The sequence below is a fragment of the Ranitomeya imitator genome, chromosome 9, assembly GCF_032444005.1.
Source record: "Ranitomeya imitator isolate aRanImi1 chromosome 9, aRanImi1.pri, whole genome shotgun sequence".
Lineage (NCBI taxonomy): Eukaryota > Metazoa > Chordata > Amphibia > Anura > Dendrobatidae > Ranitomeya > Ranitomeya imitator.
The window spans coordinates 154,822,232-154,837,624 of record NC_091290.1 but is presented as its reverse complement, the minus strand read 5'-3'; the positions used below and the strand labels follow the sequence as shown (position 1 = coordinate 154,837,624).

General features: G+C 55.4%; 1 protein-coding gene across 1 annotated transcript in view; it reads right to left on the bottom strand.

Moving 5' to 3' along the window:
* CNOT1 (CCR4-NOT transcription complex subunit 1) overlaps positions 1-10,411 on the bottom strand; it is a 28,452-nt gene extending 18,041 nt beyond the window's left edge. The window contains exon 1 of the mRNA XM_069739556.1: positions 10,275-10,411. The gene's annotated coding sequence lies outside the window, so the exon portion shown is untranslated. The remainder of the gene's footprint in view (positions 1-10,274) is intronic.
* Positions 10,412-15,393: the final 4,982 nt, after the last annotated feature.

Sequence of the window (15,393 nt, the reverse complement as noted above, 5' to 3'; positions counted from 1 at the left end):
GGACAGAGGTTGAATGCTGGACTGAGAGTGGGGAGATAGATTAACCCTTGCAGGTCCTAGCTCTTTGGAAGAGAGATGTCAATTGCAGCCTGACACTGTCTATCTGTGGGAAGCTTTAGGCTAGGTTCAGATTGCGTTAGAGCAATCCGTTTAGCGCCTAGCGCTAGCGGATTGCGCTAACGCAATGTCTTTTAAGGGGTCGTGTTAAATGTCCCCGCTAGCGCAGATCTCCGATTGGCGAGAGCGGGGAACGGACCTTGGGCGCGCCTCGGACGCTGCAAGCAGCGTCCGCGGCGCGCCACAAAACATCGGCACATCGCTAGCGCGTGCCGAAAATGGCTCGCGCTAGTGATGCGCGTTCCCATTGCTGTTAATGGGCGCGCTAACGGACGCGTTGCATGGCGTTAATTTCGCCGTGCAACGCTATCAGTTAGCGCTGTCCCATTAATGCAATGGGAACCTAGCCTTACACAAAGAATCTCAGCGAAAATAATATATTCATAGGGGGCGCGGCCGTGGTCCAATCAAAAACAAGCAATTAGAATATCAACTTGAGGGGCTGGTCTAGAAATCTGACCTCCAGGGTGACTATAAATTTGGCTTGTATACATTCAAAATTGTTCACATGCGGGGGCAGCCTGGGAAGCTGATGTGATCCAGTCTATATTCATCCTACCCTCAGGGAGCAGAAGCAGACTACAAGTTAGTTATTTCTGTAAGTTTTCTCCTGTTTGTTTTATACTGTTTTGCATACCTGTATGTATTTTTATTACCATATTTTTATAACTTTTCTTACTGTAAGCAATGAACCTTTTTGTATTAAAGCCTAAAACTTTAACAAGTTGAACCTTGTATATTCTAAAGAATCCATAGCCTAAGGTGTGTGTGAGCCTTATGAGTGATAGACAGTATCAGTAATAGTCTGGAACTCATCGCCCGTGTATTCGATGAGTGGTGGCAGTGTGTATGAGCGGGTGTGTGGCCTGGGTCGGTGTGTGATTTATGCTCCCACTAGATGGTGGCCCGATTCTAATGCATCGGGTATTCTAGAATATGTATTTATGTATGTATATAGCAGCCACATAGTATATAGCACAGGCCACGTAGTATATAGGAGCCATGTAGTATATAGCAGACAAATACTATGTGGCTGCTATATACATACATATTGTAGAATACACGATGTGTTAATACAGGCCACGCAGTATATAACACTGGCCACGCAGTATATAACACTGGCCACGCAGTATATAGCAGCCATGTAGTATGTAACAGCCCACCCAATATATAGCAGCCATGCAGTATATAACAGTGCCCACGCAGTATATAACAGTGGCCACGGAGTATATAGCACAGCCCACGCAGTACATAACAGCCCACATAGCATATAACACTGCCCATGTAGTATATAGCAGCCACGTGGTATCTAACAGCCCACGTAGTATACAACAGTGTGGGCACCATAACCCCGTTAAAAAAAAAAAAAAAATAGTTATATACTCCCCCTCCGGCGGGCTCCACCGAAGCTCCGGTGATACGCGCGCGGCTGTCGCCATCTTCCGTTCCCAGGATGCATTGCGAAATTACCCAGATGACTTAGCGGTCTCGCGAGACCGCTAAGTCTTCTGGTTAATTTCACAATGCATCACCGAGAACGGAAGATGGCGGCAGGCGCGATCGGCTCGGCGGACTACGGAAGGTGAGAATAGCAGGTTTTTTGTTATTTTATTATTTTTAACATTACATTTTTTCACTATTGATGCCGCATAGGAGGCATCAATAGTAAAAAGTTGGGGACACACAGGGTTAATAGCGGCGGTAACGGAGTGCGTTACCTGCGGCATAACGCAGTCCGTTACCGCCGGCATTAACCCTGTGTTAGCGGTGACCGGAGGGGAGTAAGCGGGCGCCGGGCAGTGACTGCGAGGAGTAAGGAGCGGCCATTTTCTTCCGGACTGTGCCCGTCGCTGATTGGTCGTGGCTGTTTTGCCGCGACCAATCAGCGACTTGGATATCCATGACAGACAGAGGCCGCGACCAATGAATATCCTTGACAGAAATACTGAGACAGACGGAAGTGACCCTTAGACAATTATATAGCAGATTACAGCATAGGACAGAGGTTGAATGCTGGACTGAGAGTGGGGAGATGGGCCTGTAAGGGTTAATCTATCTCCCCACTCTCAGTCCAGCATTCAACCTCAGTCCTATGCTGTAATGGGAACATAAATCACACACCGACCCAGGCCACACACCCGCTCATACACGCTGCCACCACTCACCGAATACACGGGCGATGAGTCCTGGAACTAACAATACTAATAAAAATATGTTTATCACTCATAAGGCTCACACACCTCTAGGCTATGGACTCTTTTAGAACATTCAAGGTTCAACTTGTTAAAGTTTTATACTTTAATAACAAAAAGTTCAATGTTTACAATAAGAAAAAGGTATAAAAATATGATAATAAAAAGACATACAACTTATGCAAAACGGTGTCAAAATAAACAGGAGAAAAATTTACAGAAATCATCTAACTAGTAGTTGCTTTCTGCTCCCTGAGGGAAGGGGGGGGGGGGGGGGGTGAATGGAGTTGGTGGAACACATCAGCTTCTCAGGCTGCCCTCACATGTGAACACAATTCTCTGTCTGCAGCCTAAATTTATAACTTTGGTCTGAGGTCAGGTTTCTAGACCGGCCCCTCAGGCCAATATCATAAATGCTGCCTGTTTGATTGGGCCACGGCCGCGCCCCAAATGAATATATTATTTTCTCTTGTGGAAAGGTTCTCAGGGATACATTCCCTCAGGCCGCAATTAGCGTCTCTCCTCCAAGACCTAGAAGGTGCCAAATGTTGCTTTTCTTCTCGGCCCTAGCTAAACCTCCTGGTGAGATATGGAGACAGAATTTCTACTAGTCCCAAGGAAGTACCTATTAACACCTAGGTGCGACTTGCCTTCAGGACAGATGTTACATTATCACTAGTCACACATGTAACCCTAGACATATGTCCCCACACACACACACACACACAAAAAAAAAAGAGGAACAGACACAGAGCACCCCGACCAAGAGAGCAGAGGCAGGATCCCTACCCACTTTCCCAGGAGTCCCTTTTTCCTTCCCTGGGGCCCCTCTCTCTCTCCTTCCCACTATTCCCGGGGCCCCTCTCTCTCTCTCCTTCCCACTATTCCCGGGGCCCCTCTCTCTCTCTCCTTCCCACTATTCCCGGGGCCCCTCTCTCTCTCTCCTTCCCACTATTCCCGGGGCCCCTCTCTCTCTCTCTCCTTCCCACTATTCCCGGGGCCCCTCTCTCTCTCCTTCCCACTATTCCCGGGGCCCCTCTCTCTCTCCTTCCCACTATTCCCGGGGCCCCTCTCTCTCTCCTTCCCACTATTCCCGGGGCCCCTCTCTCTCTCCTTCCCACTATTCCCGGGGCCCCTCTCTCTCTCCTTCCCACTATTCCCGGGGCCCCTCTCTCTCTCTCCTTCCCACTATTCCCGGGGCCCCTCTCTCTCTCTCTCCTTCCCACTATTCCCGGGGCCCCTCTCTCTCTCTCCTTCCCACTATTCCCGGGGCCCCTCTCTCTCTCTCTCTCTCCTTCCCACTATTCCCGGGGCCCCTCTCTCTCTCTCTCCTTCCCACTATTCCCGGGGCCCCTCTCTCTCTCTCCTTCCCACTATTCCCGGGGCCCCCCTCTCTCTCCTTCCCACTATTCCCGGGGCCCCTCTCTCTCTCCTTCCCACTATTCCCGGGGCCCCTCTCTCTCTCTCCTTCCCACTATTCCCGGTGCCCCTCTCTCTCTCTCCTTCCCACTATTCCCGGTGCCCCTCTCTCTCTCTCCTTCCCACTATTCCCGGGGCCCCTCTCTCTCTCCTTCCCACTATTCCCGGGGCCCCTCTCTCTCTCCTTCCCACTATTCCCGGGGCCCCTCTCTCTCTCTCCTTCCCACTATTCCCGGGGCCCCTCTCTCTCTCTCTCCTTCCCACTATTCCCGGGGCCCCTCTCTCTCTCCTTCCCACTATTCCCGGGGCCCCTCTCTCTCTCTCTTTCCCACTATTCCCGGGGCCCCTCCATCTCACTATTCCCGGGGCCCCTCTCTCTCTCTCCTTCCCACTATTCCCGGGGCCCCTCTCTCTCTCTCTCCTTCCCACTATTCCCGGGGCCCCTCTCTCTCTCTCCTTCCCACTATTCCCGGGGCCCCTCTCTCTCTCTCTCCTTCCCACTATTCCCGGGGCCCCTCTCTCTCTCTCTTTCCCACTATTCCCGGGGCCCCTCTCTCTCTCTCCTTCCCACTATTCCCGGGGCCCCCCTCTCTCTCCTTCCCACTATTCCCGGTGCCCCTCTCTCTCTCCTTCCCACTATTCCCGGTGCCCCTCTCTCTCTCTCCTTCCCACTATTCCCGGGGCCCCTCTCTCTCTCCTTCCCACTATTCCCGGGGCCCCCCTCTCTCTCTCCTTCCTACTATTCCCGGGGCCCCTCTCTCTCTCTCCTTCCCACTATTCCCGGGGCCCCTCTCTCTCTCTCCTTCCCACTATTCCCGGGGCCCCTCTCTCTCTCTCCTTCCCACTATTCCCGGGGCCCCTCCTTCTCACTATTCCCGGGGCCCCTCTCTCTCTCTCTCTCCTTCCCACTATTCCCGGGGCCCCCCTCTCTCTCTCTCTCCTTCCCACTATTCCCGGTGCCCCCCTCTCTCTCTCCTTCCCACTATTCCCGGTGCCCCCCTCTCTCTCTCCTTCCCACTATTCCCGGTGCCCCTCTCTCTCTCCTTCCCACTATTCCCGGTGCCCCTCTCTCTCTCCTTCCCACTATTCCCGGGGCCCCTCTCTCTCTCTCCTTCCCACTATTCCCGGGGCCCCTCTCTCTCTCTCCTTCCCACTATTCCCGGGGCCCCTCTCTCTCTCTCCTTCCCACTATTCCCGGGGCCCCTCTCTCTCTCTCCTTCCCACTATTCCCGGGGCCCCTCTCTCTCTCTCTCCTTCCCACTATTCCCGTTGCCCCCCTCTCTCTCTCTCCTTCCCACTATTCCCGGGGCCCCCCTCTCTCTCTCTCCTTCCCACTATTCCCGGGGCCCCCCTCTATCTCTCTCCTTCCCACTATTCCCGAGGCCCCTCTCTCTCTCCTTCCCACTATTCCCGGGGCCCCTCTCTCTCTCCTTTCCACTATTCCCGGGCCCCCTCTCTCTCTCCTTCCCACTATTCCCGGGCCCCCTCTCTCTCCTTCCCAGTATTCCCGAGGCCCCTCTCTCTCTTTTTCCCACTATTCCCGGGGCCCCTGTCTCTCTCCCCCCCTCTATTTCCAGGGCCCCTCTCTCTCCTCCCCTAACTGTGGCCCGTCTCCTAAATTCCTAGGGTCCCCGTCCCCCCTGAACCCTTCTCCGCCCCTATGGTCTCAGAGCCCCTCTCTCCTCCTCTCCCGGGGCCCCTGTGGTCTCAGAGCCCCTCTCTCCTCCTCTCCCAGGGCCCCTGTGCTCTCAGAGCCCCTCTCTCCTCCTCTCCCAGGGCCCCTGTGCTCTCAGAGCCCCTCTCTCCTCCTCTCCCAGGGCCCGTGCTCTCAGAGCCCCTCTCTCCTCCTCTCCGGGGCCCCTGTGGTCTCAGAGCCCCTCTCTCCTCCTCTCCCGGGGCCCCTGTGGTCTCAGAGTCCCTCTCTCCCGAGGCCCCTGTGGTCTCAGAGCCCCTCTCTCAACTCCTCTCCCGGGGCCCCTGTGGTCTCAGAGCCCCTCTCTCCCGAGGCCCCTGTGGTCTCAGAGCCCCTCTCTCAACTCCTCTCCCGGGGCCCCTGTGGTCTCAGAGCCCCTCTCTCCTCCTCTCTCCGGGCCCCTGTGGTCTCAGAGCCCCTCTCTCCTCCTCTCTCCGGGCCCCTGTGGTCTCAGTGCCCCTCTCTCCTCCTCTCCCAGGGCCCCTGTGGTCTCAGAGCCCCTCTCTCCTCCTCTCCCAGGGCCCCTGTGCTCTCAGAGCCCCTCTCTCCTCCTCTCCCCGGGCCCCTGTGGTCTCAGAGCCCCTCACTCCTCCTCTCCCGGGGCCCCTGTGGTCTCAGAGCCCCTCTCCTCCTCTCCGGTGCCCCTGTGGTCTCATAGCCCCTGTCTCCTCCTCTCCGGGGCCCCTGTGGTCTCAGAGCCCCTCTCTCCTCCTCTCCCAGGGCCCCTGTGCTCTCAGAGCCCCTCTCTCCTCCTCTCCGGGGCCCCTGTGGTCTCAGAGCCCCTCTCTCCTCCTCTCCCAGGGCCCCTGTGCTCTCAGAGCCCCTCTCTCCTCCTCCCCGGGCCCCTGTGGTCTCAGAGCCCCTCTCTCCTCCTCTCTCCCGGGGCCCCTGTGGTCTCAGAGCCCCTCACTCCTCTCCCGGGGCCCCTGTGGTCTCAGAGCCCCTCTCTCCTCCTCGGGCCCCTGTGGTCTCAGAGCCCCTCACTCCTCCTCTCCCGGGGCCCCTGTGGTCTCAGAGCCCCTCTCTCCTCCTCTCCCAGGGCCCCTGTGCTCTCAGAGCCCCTCTCTCCTCCTCCCCGGGCCCCTGTGGTCTCAGAGCCCCTCTCTCCTCCTCTCTCCGGGCCCCTGTGGTCTCAGTGCCCCTCTCTCCTCCTCTCCCAGGGCCCCTGTGGTCTCAGAGCCCCTCTCTCCTCCTCTCCCAGGGCCCCTGTGCTCTCAGAGCCCCTCTCTCCTCCTCTCCCCGGGCCCCTGTGGTCTCAGAGCCCCTCTCCTCCTCTCCGGTGCCCCTGTGGTCTCAGAGCCCCTCTCTCCTCCTCTCCGGGGCCCCTGTGGTCTCAGAGCCCCTCTCTCCTCCTCTCCCAGGGCCCCTGTGCTCTCAGAGCCCCTCTCTCCTCCTCCCCGGGCCCCTGTGGTCTCAGAGCCCCTCTCTCCTCCTCTCCCCGGGCCCCTGTGGTCTCAGAGCCCCTCTCTCCTCCTCTCCCAGGGCCCCTGTGGTCTCAGAGCCCCTCACTCCTCCTCTCCCGGGGCCCCTGTGGTCTCAGAGCCCCTCTCTCCTCCTCTCTCCCGGGGCCCCTGTGGTCTCAGAGCCCCTCTCTCCTCCTCTCCGGTGCCCCTGTGGTCTCAGAGCCCCTCTCCTCCTCTCCGGTGCCCCTGTGGTCTCAGAGCCCCTCTCCTCCTCTCCGGTGCCCCTGTGGTCTCAGAGCCCCTCTCTCCTCCTCTCCCGGGGCCCCTGTGCTCTCAGAGCCCCTCTCTCCTCCTCTCCCGGGGCCCCTGTACTCTCAGAGCCCCTCTCTCCTCCTCCCCGGGCCCCTGCGCTCTCAGAGCCCCTCTCTCCTCCTCTCCCCGGGCCCCTGTGCTCTCAGAGCCCCTCTCTCCTCCTCCCCGGGCCCCTGTGCTCTCAGAGCCCCTCTCCTCCTCTCCGGGCCCCTGTGCTCTCAGAGCCCCTCTCTCCTCCTCTCCCGGGGCCCCTGTGCTCTCAGAGCCCCTCTCTCCTCCTCTCCCGGGGCCCCTGTGCTCTCAGAGCCCCTCTCTCCTCCTCTCCCCGGGCCCCTGTGCTCTCAGAGCCCCTCTCTCCTCCTCTCCCGGGGCCCCTGTGCTCTCAGAGCCCCTCTCTCCTCCTCTCCCGGGGCCCCTGTGCTCTCAGAGCCCCTCTCTCCTCCTCCCCGGGCCCCTGTGCTCTCAGAGCCCCTCTCTCCTCCTCTCCCCGGGCCCCTGTGCTCTCAGAGCCCCTCTCTCCTCCTCCCCGGGCCCCTGTGCTCTCAGAGCCCCTCTCTCCTCCTCTCCCCGGGGCCCCTGTGGTCTCAGAGCCCCTCTCTCCTCCTCTCCCGGGGCCCCTGTGCTCTCAGAGCCCCTCTCTCCTCCTCTCCCGGGGCCCCTGTACTCTCAGAGCCCCTCTCTCCTCCTCTCCCGGGGCCCCTGTACTCTCAGAGCCCCTCTCTCCTCCTCTCCCGGGGCCCCTGTGCTCTCAGAGCCCCTCTCTCCTCCTCCCCGGGCCCCTGTGCTCTCAGAGCCCCTCTCTCCTCCTCTCCCAGGGCCCCTGTGCTCTCAGAGCCCCTCTCTCCTCCTCTCCGGGGCCCCTGTGCTCTCAGAGCCCCTCTCTCCTCCTCTCCCAGGGCCCCTGTGCTCTCAGAGCCCCTCTCTCCTCCTCCCCGGGCCCCTGTGGTCTCAGAGCCCCTCTCTCCTCCTCTCTCCCGGGGCCCCTGTGGTCTCAGAGCCCCTCACTCCTCCTCTCCCGGGGCCCCTGTGGTCTCAGAGCCCCTCTCTCCTCCTCGGGCCCCTGTGGTCTCAGAGCCCCTCACTCCTCCTCTCCCGGGGCCCCTGTGGTCTCAGAGCCCCTCTCTCCTCCTCTCCCAGGGCCCCTGTGCTCTCAGAGCCCCTCTCTCCTCCTCCCCGGGCCCCTGTGGTCTCAGAGCCCCTCTCTCCTCCTCTCTCCGGGCCCCTGTGGTCTCAGTGCCCCTCTCTCCTCCTCTCCCAGGGCCCCTGTGGTCTCAGAGCCCCTCTCTCCTCCTCTCCCAGGGCCCCTGTGCTCTCAGAGCCCCTCTCTCCTCCTCTCCCCGGGCCCCTGTGGTCTCAGAGCCCCTCTCCTCCTCTCCGGTGCCCCTGTGGTCTCAGAGCCCCTCTCTCCTCCTCTCCGGGGCCCCTGTGCTCTCAGAGCCCCTCTCTCCTCCTCCCCGGGCCCCTGTGCTCTCAGAGCCCCTCTCTCCTCCTCCCCGAGCCCCTGTGCTCTCAGAGCCCCTCTTTCCTCCTCTCCCGGGGCCCCTGTGCTCTCAGAGCCCCTCTCTCCTCCTCCCCGGGGCCCCTCTGGTCTCAGAGCCCCTCTCTCCTCCTCTCCCCGGGCCCCTGTGCTCTCAGAGCCCCTCTCTCCTCCTCTCCGGGCCCCTGTGCTCTCAGAGCCCCTCTCTCCTCCTCTCCCCGGGCCCCTGTGCTCTCAGAGCCCCTCTCTCCTCCTCTCCCCGGGCCCCTGTGCTCTCAGAGCCCCTCTCTCCTCCTCTCCCCGGGCCCCTGTGGTCTCAGAGCCCCTCTCTCCTCCTCTCCCCGGGCCCCTGTGCTCTCAGAGCCCCTCTCTCCTCCTCTCCCGGGGCCCCTGTGCTCTCAGAGCCCCTCTCTCCTCCTCTCCCCGGGCCCCTGTGCTCTCAGAGCCCCTCTCTCCTCCTCTCCGGGCCCCTGTGCTCTCAGAGCCCCTCTCTCCTCCTCCCCGGGCCCCTGTGCTCTCAGAGCCCCTCTCTCCTCCTCCCCGGGCCCCTGTGCTCTCAGAGCCCCTCTCTCCTCCTCCCCGGGCCCCTGTGCTCTCAGAGCCCCTCTCTCCTCCTCCCCGGGCCCCTGTGCTCTCAGAGCCCCTCTCTCCTCCTCCCCGGGCCCCTGTGCTCTCAGAGCCCCTCTCTCCTCCTCCCCGGGCCCCTGTGCTCTCAGAGCCCCTCTCTCCTCCTCTCCCCGGGCCCCTGTGCTCTCAGAGCCCCTCTCTCCTCCTCCCCGGGCCCCTGTGCTCTCAGAGCCCCTCTCTCCTCCTCTCCCGGGGCCCCTGTGCTCTCAGAGCCCCTCTCTCCTCCTCTCCCCGGGCCCCTGTGCTCTCAGAGCCCCTCTCTCCTCCTCTCCCGGGGCCCCTGTGCTCTCAGAGCCCCTCTCTCCTCCTCTCCCCGGGCCCCTGTGCTCTCAGAGCCCCTCTCTCCTCCTCTCCGGGCCCCTGTGCTCTCAGAGCCCCTCTCTCCTCCTCCCCGGGCCCCTGTGCTCTCAGAGCCCCTCTCTCCTCCTCTCCCAGGGCCCCTGTGGTCTCAGAGCCCCTCTCTCCGGGGCCCCTGTACTCTCAGAGCCCCTCTCTCCTCCTCCCCGGGCCCCTGTGCTCTCAGAGCCCCTCTCTCCTCCTCCCCGGGCCCCTGTGCTCTCAGAGCCCCTCTCTCCTCCTCCCCGGGCCCCTGTGCTCTCAGAGCCCCTCTCTCCTCCTCCCCGGGCCCCTGTGCTCTCAGAGCCCCTCTCTCCTCCTCTCCCCGGGCCCCTGTGCTCTCAGAGCCCCTCTCTCCTCCTCCCCGGGCCCCTGTGCTCTCAGAGCCCCTCTCTCCTCCTCTCCCGGGGCCCCTGTGCTCTCAGAGCCCCTCTCTCCTCCTCTCCCGGGGCCCTGTGCTCTCAGAGCCCCTCTCTCCTCCTCTCCCCGGGCCCCTGTGCTCTCAGAGCCCCTCTCTCCTCCTCCCCGGGCCCCTGTGCTCTCAGAGCCCCTCTCTCCTCCTCTCCGGGCCCCTGTGCTCTCAGAGCCCCTCTCTTCCCGTCCCCGGCTGAGGCGCAGGTTCCCGGTGGTCTCCCACGCTGCCCTCCGGCCGCCTCCTCCGCACTGAGCCGCGCTCACATTACCGAGTGACTACTCACAGACAGCGACCTCCGCACACATCCGGGCCTCGGCTTCCCGGTTATATCCGTTTGTTTTCCACAAAATGGCGCCGCTCTGTGCTCGCAGCCGCCGCCTCCTCCTCGCTCCGATCTCACAAAAACTCCGCCCCCCGACCTGGAAACGGCAACTGTTCCGCCAATCAGGGGACGCCTAGAGACAGCCACGTCTTACGTCAGACGTCCGGCAACGGGCGCGCACCCGAGCCAGGCTGATAGCAGGGACCAATGAGGAACGGTGAACGCGGCTCCGCCCCCAGAGCACGACGCCTGCGCTGTCCAATCAGATGCGAGATGTTATCCAGCGCTCCCGAAACTTCCACCGGGACTGTACCATTATCCGGAGGGGTGTACAGACAGATAGTCACTGCTGCTGGCGCTGCATGTTGAAGCCTCCCAGTGACCTGGAGACGGAGCCTCGCACCTGCACACTGACGCTTCACTGCTGCCTGCAGCCCCCGCACATGGGACCGTCTGTTGTGCCGAAAGGAAATGACACTTCCATTGGATTCAATGAAGACACGTGATCTGGAGAATTGGCCAATAGTGCTGTATCCAAGCTGCCCCATATACAGCATCGTCCCCTATACACAGCGACCCACCCCTATATACAATCATCTCCAATATACAGCACCATCACCTATATACAATCATCTCCAATATACAGCACCATCACCTATATACAATCATCTCCAATATACAGCACCATCACCTATATACAATCATCTCCAATATACAGCATCGTCCCCTATACACAGCGACCCACCCCTATATACAATCATCTCCAATATACAGCACCATCACCTATATACAATCATCTCCAATATACAGCACCGTCCCCTATACACAGCGACCCACCCCTATATACAATCATCTCCAATATACAGCACCATCACCTATATACAATCATCTCCAATATACAGCACCGTCCCCTATACACAGCGACCCACCCCTATATACAATCATCTCCAATATACAGCACCATCACCTATATACAATCATCTCCAATATACAGCACCGTCCCCTATACACAGCGACCCACCCCTATATACAATCATCTCCAATATACAGCACCATCACCTATATACAATCATCTCCAATATACAGCATCGTCCCCTATATACAATCATCTCCAATATACAGCACCATCACCTATATACAATCATCTCCAATATACAGCATCGTCCCCTATACACAGCGACCCACCCCTATATACAATCATCTCCAATATACAGCACCATCACCTATATACAATCATCTCCAATATACAGCACCATCACCTATATACAATCATCTCCAATATACAGCACCATCACCTATATACAATCATCTCCAATATACAGCATCGTCCCCTATATACAATCATCTCCAATATACAGCACCATCACCTATATACAATCATCTCCAATATACAGCATCGTCCCCTATACACAGCGACCCACCCCTATATACAATCATCTCCAATATACAGCACCATCACCTATATACAATCATCTCCAATATACAGCATCGTCCCCTATATACAATCATCTCCAATATACAGCACCATCACCTATATACAATCATCTCCAATATACAGCATCGTCCCCTATACACAGCGACCCACCCCTATATACAATCATCTCCAATATACAGCATCGTCCCCTATATACAATCATCTCCAATATACAGCACCATCACCTATATACAATCATCTCCAATATACAGCATCGTCCCCTATACACAGCGACCCACCCCTATATACAATCATCTCCAATATACAGCATCGTCACCTATATACAATCATCTCCAATATACAGCACCATCACCTATATACAATCATCTCCAATATACAGCACCATCACCTATATACAATCATCTCCAATATACAGCATCATCCCCTATACACAGCGACCCACCCCTATATACAATCATCTCCAATATACAGCATCGTCCCCTATACACAGCGACCCACCCCTATATACAATCATCTCCAATATACAGCATCGTCACCTATATACAATCATCTCCAATATACAGCACCATCACCTATATACAATCATCTCCAATATACAGCACCATCACCTATATACAATCATCTCCAATATACAGCATCGTCCCCTATACACAGCGACCCACCCCTATATACAATCATCTCCTGTATACAGCATCGTCCCCTATATACAATCATCTCCAATATACAGCACCATCACCTATATACAATCATCTCCAATATACAGCACCATCACCTATATACAATCATCTCCAATATACAGCACCATCACCTATATACAATCATCTCCAATATACAGCACCGTCCCCTATACACAGCGACCCACCCCTATATACAATCATCTCCAATATACAGCACCATCACCTATATACAATCATCTCCAATATACAGCATCGTCCCCTATATACAATCATCTCCAATATACAGCACCATCACCTATATACAATCATCTCCAATATACAGCATCGTCCCCTATACACAGCGACCCACCCCTATATACAATCATCTCCAATATACAGCACCATCACCTATATACAATCATCTCCAATATACAGCATCGTCCCCTATATACAATCATCTCCAATATACAGCACCATCACCTATATACAATCATCTCCAATATACAGCATCGTCCCCTATACACAGCGACCCACCCCTATATACAATCATCTCCAATATACAGCACCATCACCTATATACAATCATCTCCAATATACAGCATCGTCCCCTATATACAATCATCTCCAATATACAGCACCATCACCTATATACAATCATCTCCAATATACAGCATCGTCCCCTATACACAGCGACCCACCCCTATATACAATCATCTCCAATATACAGCATCGTCCCCTATATACAATCATCTCCAATATACAGCACCATCACCTATATACAATCATCTCCAATATACAGCATCGTCCCCTATACACAGCGACCCACCCCTATATACAATCATCTCCAATATACAGCATCGTCACCTATATACAATCATCTCCAATATACAGCACCATCACCTATATACAATCATCTCCAATATACAGCACCATCACCTATATACAATCATCTCCAATATACAGCATCATCCCCTATACACAGCGACCCACCCCTATATACAATCATCTCCAATATACAGCATCGTCCCCTATACACAGCGACCCACCCCTATATACAATCATCTCCAATATACAGCATCGTCACCTATATACAATCATCTCCAATATACAGCACCATCACCTATATACAATCATCTCCAATATACAGCACCATCACCTATATACAATCATCTCCAATATACAGCATCGTCCCCTATACACAGCGACCCACCCCTATATACAATCATCTCCTGTATACAGCATCGTCCCCTATATACAATCATCTCCAATATACAGCACCATCACCTATATACAATCATCTCCAATATACAGCACCATCACCTATATACAATCATCTCCAATATACAGCATCGTCCCCTATACACAGCGACCCACCCCTATATACAATCATCTCCTGTATACAGCATCGTCACCTATATACAATCATCTCCAATATACAGCATCGTCCCCTATACACAGCGACCCACCCCTATATACAATCATCTCCTGTATACAGCATCGTCCCCTATATACAATCATCTCCAATATACAGCACCATCACCTATATACAATCATCTCCAATATACAGCACCATCACCTATATACAATCATCTCCAATATACAGCATCGTCCCCTATACACAGCGACCCACCCCTATATACAATCATCTCCAATATACAGCATCGTCACCTATATACAATCATCTCCAATATACAGCATCGTCCCCTATATACAATCATCTCCTGTATACAGCATCGTCCCCTATATACAATCATCTCCAATATACAGCACCATCACCTATATACAATCATCTCCAATATACAGCACCATCACCTATATACAATCATCTCCAATATACAGCATCGTCCCCTATACACAGCGACCCACCCCCTATATACAGCATCGTCACCTATATACAATCATCTCCAATATACAGCATCGTCCCCTATACACAGCGACCCACCCCTATATACAATCATCTCCAATATACAGCATCGTCACCTATATACAATCATCTCCAATATACAGCACCATCACCTATACACAGTGACCAACCCCAATAGTCTTCTCCTGTATACAGCGTCATCTATACAGTGACCAACCCCTATATACAGTCATCCCCTATATACAGTGTCATCTATACAGTGACCAAACCCTATAAAGTCATCCACTATATACAGCACCATCACCTATACACAGTGACCAACCTTCTTTTTACAGCGACTGACCCCCTATATACAGCATCATCCCCAACACACAGCGACTGGCCCCCTATATACAGCATCATCCCCAACACACAGCGACTGGCCCCCTATATACAGCATCATCCCCAACACACAGCGACTGGCCCCCTATATACAGCATCATCCCCAACACACAGCGACTGGCCCCCTATATACAGCATCATCCCCAACACACAGCGACTGACCCCCTATATACAGCATCATCCCCAACACACAGCGACTGGCCCCCTATATACAGCATCATCCCCAACACACAGCGACTGGCCCCCTATATACAGCATCATCCCCAACACACAGCGACTGGCCCCCTATATTCAGGGTCATCCCCTATACACAGCGACCGACCCCTACAGTGCCTACAAGTAGTATTCAACCCCCTGCAGATTTAGCAGGTTTAATAAGATTTAAATAAGTTAGAGACTTCAAACAAGAGCAGGATTTATTAACAGATGCATAAATCTTACAAACCAAAAAGTTTTGTTGCTCAGTTAAATTTTTATAAATGTTAAACATAAAAGTGTGGGTCAATTATTATTCAACCCCTAGGTTTAATATTTTGTGGAATAACCTTTGTTTGCAATTACAGCTAATAATCGTCTTTTATAAGACCTGATCAGGCCGGCACAGGTCTCTGGAGTTATCTTGGCCCACTCCTCCATGCAGATCTTCTCCAAGTTATCTAGGTTCTTTGGGTGTCTCATGTGGACTTTAATCTTGAGCTCCTTCCACAAGTTTTCAATTGGGTTAAGGTCAGGAGACTGACTAGG